Source organism: Prionailurus viverrinus, unplaced genomic scaffold (genome assembly GCF_022837055.1).
Source record: "Prionailurus viverrinus isolate Anna unplaced genomic scaffold, UM_Priviv_1.0 scaffold_94, whole genome shotgun sequence".
In the NCBI taxonomy this organism is placed as follows: Eukaryota; Metazoa; Chordata; class Mammalia; order Carnivora; family Felidae; genus Prionailurus; species Prionailurus viverrinus.
This window is the reverse complement of record NW_025927656.1, coordinates 105,603-113,145: the sequence shown is the minus strand read 5'-3', so window position 1 is coordinate 113,145 and position 7,543 is coordinate 105,603.

The window sequence follows — 7,543 nt, the reverse complement described above, 5'->3', positions numbered from 1 at the left end:
TGACCAATCTGGATGTGATCTTGTTAAAGTGTCTCTTCATGTCTTTTGCCCATTTCTTCACTGGGTTATTTGGTTTCTGGGTGTTGAGTGTGATATATTCTAGATCTGGAAGAATGCTGATGTTATTTTGATAGGAATTACATTGAATTTGTCCATTGTTTTGGGTAGTATTGATATTTTAACAATATTTGTTCTTCCAATCCATGAGATGGGATGTTTTTCCATTTCTTTGTGTCTTCTTCAACTTCTTTCATAGATGTTGTATGGTTTGTTCTTTTATTTTTTTAATTTTTATTTATTTTTAAGAGAGTGAGCGAGTGAGCAAGAGCCCATGAGCAGGGGAAAGGCAGAGATAGGGAGACACAGAATCTGAAGCAGGCTCCAAGCTCCAAGCTGTCAGCACAGAGCCTGTCACAGGACTCAAACCCACAAACGTGGGATCATGTCCTGAACTGAGGTCGGCACTTAACCGACTGAGCCACCCAGGCACCCCTCTATTGTTTGAATGTACTGATCTTTTACCTCTTTGGTTAGATTTACCCCTGGGTATTTTATGCATTTCTGTGCAGTTGTAAATTAGATCAATTCCTTAACTTTCTTTCTGTTGATTCATTATTGGGGTATAGAAATGCAATCAACTTCTGTATATTGATTTTATATTCTGAGACTTTCCTGAATTCCTGTATCAGTCCTAGAAGTTTTTTGGTGGAGTCGTTTGGATTTTCCACGGAGAGTATCATATCTGTGAGGAGGGAAATTTTGACCCCTCCTTGCCAACTTGGACACCTTGTAATTCTTTTTGTCGTCTGATTGCTGAGGCTAGGACTTTCAAAAGAATGGTGGGGGCGCCTGGGTGGCACAGTCGGTTAAGCGTCCGACTTCAGCCAGGTCACGATCTCGCGGCCCGTGAGTTCGAGCCCCGTGTCGGGCTCTGGGCTGATGGCTCAGAGCCTGGAGCCTGTTTCCGATTCTGTGTCTCCCTCTCTCTCTGCCCCTCCCCCGTTCATGCTCTGTCTCTCTCTGTCCCAAAAATAAAAAAAAAAATAAACGTTGAGAATGGTGAATAACAGTGTTGAGAATGGACATCCCTGTCGTGTTCCTGACCTTAGGGGGAAAGCTCTCAGTTTTCCCCATTGAAGATATTATTAGCTGTGGGACTTTCATATCTGGACATTCTCACATTGAGCCACGACCCTTCCATCCCTCCTTTCATGAGGTGTTTTTTTTCCATCAAGAAAGGATGCTGCTGCGTTTTGTCAAATGTTTATTCTGCAACTATTGAGAGGATCATGTGGTTGTTATCCTTTCTTTTATCAACGAGATATATCACATCAGTTGATTTGCAGATATTGAGTCGGTTGTGCATCCCAGGAATAAAATCCACTTCATTGTGCTGAATAATTCTTTTAATGTATTTTTGAATCCAGTTTGCCACTTTTTGTTGAGATTTTTTGCATCCATGGTCATCAGGGAAATTTGTCTCTAGTTTTCCTTTAAAGTGGGGTCTTTGTTCAGTTCGGACTCAAGGCCATGCTGGCCTCATAGAATGAGTTTGGAAGTGTTCCCTCCATTTTTCTGCCCATGACCTTATCTTGTTCTTTCATTTGGGATGCCTCCCTCTTGTGTTGGAATTTTGGTTGAGTATTTGCCATCTCTGTGTTACCAAAGCTCATTGTGTTACCTGCCTATGAGTTGAATGGTTTTATGAAGAGGAGGTCATCCAATGTCCAGGGCCTGGCACATCACGGAGTGTCTGTGGTGTGTGTCGCATGCACTATTTTTTGTGTTCTGGCTGCACTATCCTTCAGGTCAGTTGTATGGGAAAGGTAGGGTCCTTGGCTAGAATGTGGTGAGTCTTACCGAGGTCGCAACTGGGATCCCTGGAAACTGCAGTACAGTCAGAACTGGGTTCACTGCATGGTGCAGTGCGCGGGCACTGGGTTCACTGGAGGGGGCAGTAAGTAATCTGAGGATTCCAGAAGGTAGGTGAACACTGTAAAACACTCTAGTCTTCTCTTACATCAAATTCAAAGACATTTTCTTGCCCCAGCTTTCTTTTAATGCTGAAGAGATTGCAATTAGTAATTGAAGGCATAATGGTCCTACAGGATATTTACCTATATGACTGGTGGACATTATTTCATCCATCCGTGTCCCTAAAGCACGTTTCATTGGAAATATTAGCCAAGGATACATACTGTAAATTCACAACTGATTCACAGCTCCCTGTAAGTTTCATTCTGACCTTGTCACATATGTATCATCAAAGATATTATTAGTGACTTTTCAGATACGCTCCCCACATCAAGATGGTGATGTTAGAGAATCTGGTATAAATGGAAATTCACAGGTTCCAAATTAGGAATTATTTTTCATTTTTAATGTTTCTTTTTTCTTTTTTTGAGATAGCCCGAGCTGGGGAGGGGGGAGAGAGTGGGAGATACCGAATCTGAGGCAGGCTCGAGGCTCTGAGCTCTCAGGACAGAGCCTGACGCGGGGCTCAAACTCATGGACTGCAAGATCACGACTTGCGTCAAAGTCGGACGCTTAACCGACTAAGCCACCCAAGCGCCCCAGGAATGATAGTTTATTGGCAAACAAGGAGAAATTAAAAATAGTGTAAAGGATGTCTATTTTTAATTGAAATATTGTTCACACATTTGTTGTATGAGTTTTCAGCATACATTGTAGTCATTCCATATGTCTATGAATTATATTGTACTTAAGCACAAGTGTAGCTATCCTGTGAAAGCATGCAACAGTATTACAAAATTGACTCCATTACATTGGCTGTCCCTTGTATTCCTAGGACTCATTCATTCCATAGCTGACGCCAGTATCTCTCTCAAAGGTGTTCATTCTTTATCTAACCTAAGTATTTTGGTGGTAAACACAATTACCACTTGCTCAGCAAGTGTAAATTGGTGGTCTATTTTTCTGTGAACATTGCTTAAACCATTACAAATGATGTCATTACGTTAATAAAGTCGGTTTCATTCTTCACTCACAAGAAAGGAGAAGGAAAAGATTTCTCTGTGTCCCAGGCCCTGTCATTAAAACCTTTCCCACTGTGGAGAACAGGTTTAGTTGCCCAGGGAACTTCAGTGTCTCAGCTGAGCAACCAGGGCCTTCCACATTGCAAAAGTACCCATGATGGCCAACAGAGAGAGCTCAAGCACCACAGACCCGGAGAGGCGGAGTCCTCTGCCCAGGCAGTGATGGCCACCAGAGGGCGTACCATCGGCTTTTCTGACCCAGGGCACCTGAGAGCAGGAAGGGCTTTGATTGCTCCCAGAGTACTCAGGGCCTTTTCAGCTGCCTGAGTACAGAGAGCAGAGCTGCATTTCCAGCAGGTTGTGCTGCCCGCCCCAGGGGAGATCTTGGGAGCTTTGTAGCAACTTGGCATCTCCTGAGTCGCCAGAGAGAATTTGTCTTATTGTACTGAGTGCTGAGGAGTGGGCTCTGGGTGGCTTCCCTGGGCAAGCTGGTTGCTGAGCTGCACAGGCCCTTGCGCTTTCTGGGCTGTTCCCGTGTTTCATTCCTCCCCTTCCCGGACAGTATTTGAACAAGACATATTTTACTAAAGGTCTCGTGGATTGTGGAGTCCCACGACATCACCTCATCGATGCAGTCGATGGTTTGTTGTTCCAGATTCAGGCTTGTTTCCGGGAAGAAACCCTGACAGAAATTCAGAAGAACGGGAGGTGCATTCCATTAGGACATGAATACATGAAATGCTCGTCTTAGGAACTCCTAGAAGAATGAGCTGGGACCCACTTTCCAAGTCCTGCTGGAACCAGTGACCGAGGTAAGGGCACAAACTGTCCCCCACATCATACATGCCTTTTAAAAAGTTTCATGGTGATTTTTCCAACTTAATTAAGTGATTGCAAACTACAGAAAACCTGGTAGGTACCTGTCATTAACGTACGTTATCTTGAATTTAAATTGCAGTGAGTAAAGATACAGTGTAGTATTAGTTTCAGGTGTAAAATATAGAGCAACCCTTCCACACGTCATCCGGTGCTCATCCCAGGTGCACTTCTTAATCCCCAGCAGCTGTTTCACCCATTCCCCACCTTGCTCTGGAAGCCCTCAGTTTGTTTCCTAGTTAAAAGTCTGTTTGTCACTGTCTCCTCCCCGCCCCCCCCCCCACTTTGTTTTGTTTTATATCCATGTGTTAGTGAAATCATCTGCTATTTGTCTTTGTCTGAAAGGCTTATTTCACCCAGGATAACATTCTCTTGCTCCATCCAGCTCATGGCAAATTACAAGATTTCATGTTTTTATGGCCTAATAATATTACATTCCATAGACCACATCTCAATTTATTCATCAGTTGATGGATGCTTGGATAGTTTCTGTAATTTGGCTGTTGTAGAAAATGCTGCTGGAAACATCATGGTGCATATATCCCTTTGAAGATTTTGTATTCTTTGTGGAAATACCTTGTAGTGAAATTGCTGGAACATAAGTTACTTCCATTTCCAGTTGTTGTTTTTTTTTTTTAGAAATCTCCATAATGTTTTCCAGACTGGCTGCACCGGTTTGCCTTCTTACCCACAGTGCAAGAGGGTTATTCTTTCCCCACATCCTTGGCAAAACCTGCTGTGTCATCCTTCATTGATTTTAGTCATTGTGACAGAAGTGATGTGTTATCTCATTGTACTTTTGAATTGTATTTGCCTGAAGATCAGTATTGTTGAGTATTTTTTCATGTGTCTCTTGGCCAGGTATATGTCTTCCTTCAGGAAATGTCCATTTTTGTCTTCTGCCCATTTTTAATCAGATTTTTCATTTTTTGGGTGCTGTATAACTGTATATATTTTGGGCACTAACCCTTTATCTGATGTCGTTTGCAAATATCATTCTGTAGGTGTTTTAGTTTTGTTGATTATTTCCTTGGTGATTGAAGGTTTTAATTTTTATGAAGTCTCATTGTTTTTGCTTGTGTTTCCCTTACCGGTAGAGATATATCTGCAAAGACGTTTGTACAGGCAATGTTAAATAAGATACTACCCGTGTTATCCTCTGGGATTTTTATGGTTTCAGGTTTCACATATAGTTCTTTATCCGTGTTGGATTTATTTTTGTGTATGTTGTAAGAAAGTGGTCCATTGTTGTTTTTGTTTTGTTTTGCAGGATGCTGTCCATTTTTTCCAAAACCATTTGTTGAGGAGCCTTTTTTTTTTAAGTTTATTTACTTATTTTCGAGAGAGAGAGAGCATGCAGAAGAGGGGCAGAGAGAAATGGAGACAGAGAATCCCACGCATGCTCTGCACTGCCCTGAGATCATAACCTGAGCTGAATTCACAATCACACGCTTTGTTGACTGAGCCACCCCTGTGTCCCAAGACTATCTTTTTTTCCATTGGATGTTCTTTCCTGCTTTGTTGAGAATTAATTGACCATATAGGTGTGAGTTCATTTCTGCATTTATTTTCTATTGATCTATGCCTCTGTGTGTTGTTGTTGTGGTGGTGGTGGTGGTGGTGGTGGTGGTGGTGGTTGTTCTTTTGCCAGTTCCACTGTTTTGATCAGTATAGCTTTGTAATATAACCTAAAGTCTGGAATTGTGATGTCTCCAACTTTGCTTTTCTTCTTCAAGTTTGTTTTGGCTGTTTGGGGACTTTTGTTATTCCATACAAATTTTGAGATTATTTGTTCTTGTTCTGTCACAAATGTTTTTGTTAGTGTGATAGGGATTTCATTATATGTGTAGATTGTTTTGAGGAGTGTAGACATTTTAACAGTATTTTGTGCCTCCCATCCATGAACATGAAATGTATTCCATTTCTTTGTGTCCTCTTCCATTTCTTTCATCAGTGTTTCATAGACTTTAGAGTACAGGTCTTTCAATTCTTTGGTTAGGTTTATTCCTGGTTTCTTGTGGTATTTGTGAGCCTGTCAATGGGATTGATCCCTTACTTTCTCTCTGTGTTAATTCATGATTTGTGTTAGAAATTCAATACATCTATGTTCCTTGATTTCTGTATATTGTGACTTGTGGAATTCATATATCAATTCTAGCCGTTTTTAAGGGAATATTTCATGCTTTTTAGAGAACACATCACGTCAGTTCCAAATAGCGAAAGTGCTACTTCTTCCTTGCCGATTTGGATGCCTCTTATTTCTTTTTGTTGTCTGAGTGCTGTGGTTAGGGTTCCTGTACTATGCGCAATAACAGTGGTGAGAGGGGTCATCCCTGTTTTGTCCCTGACCTTGGAGGAAATTTTTTCAATTTTTCCCCATTGAGGATGAGATGAGCTGTGGGTTTTTCCTAGATGACCTTTATTATGTGCAGGTAGGTTGACTCTCAATGTACTTTGCTGAGGGGTTTTATCATGAATGGATGTGACATTTTTTCAAATAGTTTTCCTGCATCTGTTGAAAGCATCGTATTGTTCTTATCCTTTCTTCTATTACTGTGGTGCATCATGTTGATTGATCTGTGAATGTGGAACCACCCTTGCAGCCCAAGAATATATCCCACTTGATTATGGCAAATGATTCTATTAATGTATTGTTGACTTTAATTTGAAGGTATTTTAATAAGAATTTCTGCATACATAGTCATCAGGCTATTGGGCTGCAGTTTTATTTAAAAAATTTTTAAACATTTTTTAAATGTCTATTTCTTTCCTTTGAGTACATAAAAGTGAGGGAGGGGCTCAGAGATAGGGAGAGAGAGAATCCTGGCCATGCTCCACACTGTCATGGCAGGGTCCAACATGGGACTCGAACCCACGCACTGCAAGATAATGTCCTAGTCCAAAATTAAGAGTTGGACAGTAAACAGCCCGAGCCACACAGGCGCCCCACCATTTTCGGTTTTAGTGGAGGCTTTATCTGGTCTTGGTATCAGGGTAATGATGGCCTCATAAGATGAATTTGTAAGTTTTCCTTCTTTTTTATTTTTCATAATAATTCAAGGAGAATACATATTAGCTCTTTCTTAAATGGATGGTAGAATTCATCAGTTAAACCATCTGGCCCAGAACTTTTGTGTTGGGGGGAGATTTTTGTTATTACTGATTTGATTTCTTTCTCTTTTCAGAATATATGTATCTTCCTGTTTCAGTTTTGGTAGTTTGTGTGTTTCTAGGAATTTGTCCATTTTTCTCAGTGTGCAATTTGTTGCATATAGTTGTTCATAATATTAACTTCTAACTGTATTTTTGTGGTGTGGACTGTTATTTCTCCTTTCTTATTTGTGATTTTATTTATTGGAGTCCTTTCTCTCTTCTTACTCAAAAGTCTGCCTAGAAGTTTTCATGTTGATTTCTGTTTTCAAAGAACCAGCCCCTGGTTTCATTGATTTGGTCTAGTGTCTTTTTGGTTTGAGTATCCCTTATTTCTGTCTGAATCTCTATTCCTTCCTTCCTTCTGCTCTTGTTCTTCTGATATGTGACCTAGAATATGATCAACTCTGGAGAATGTCCCATGTGCGCTTGAAAAGAATATGTACTCTGCCATTTTAGTATGGAGTGTTCTGAATATATCTGTTAAACCCATCTGGTCCACTGTGTCAATCAAAGCCATT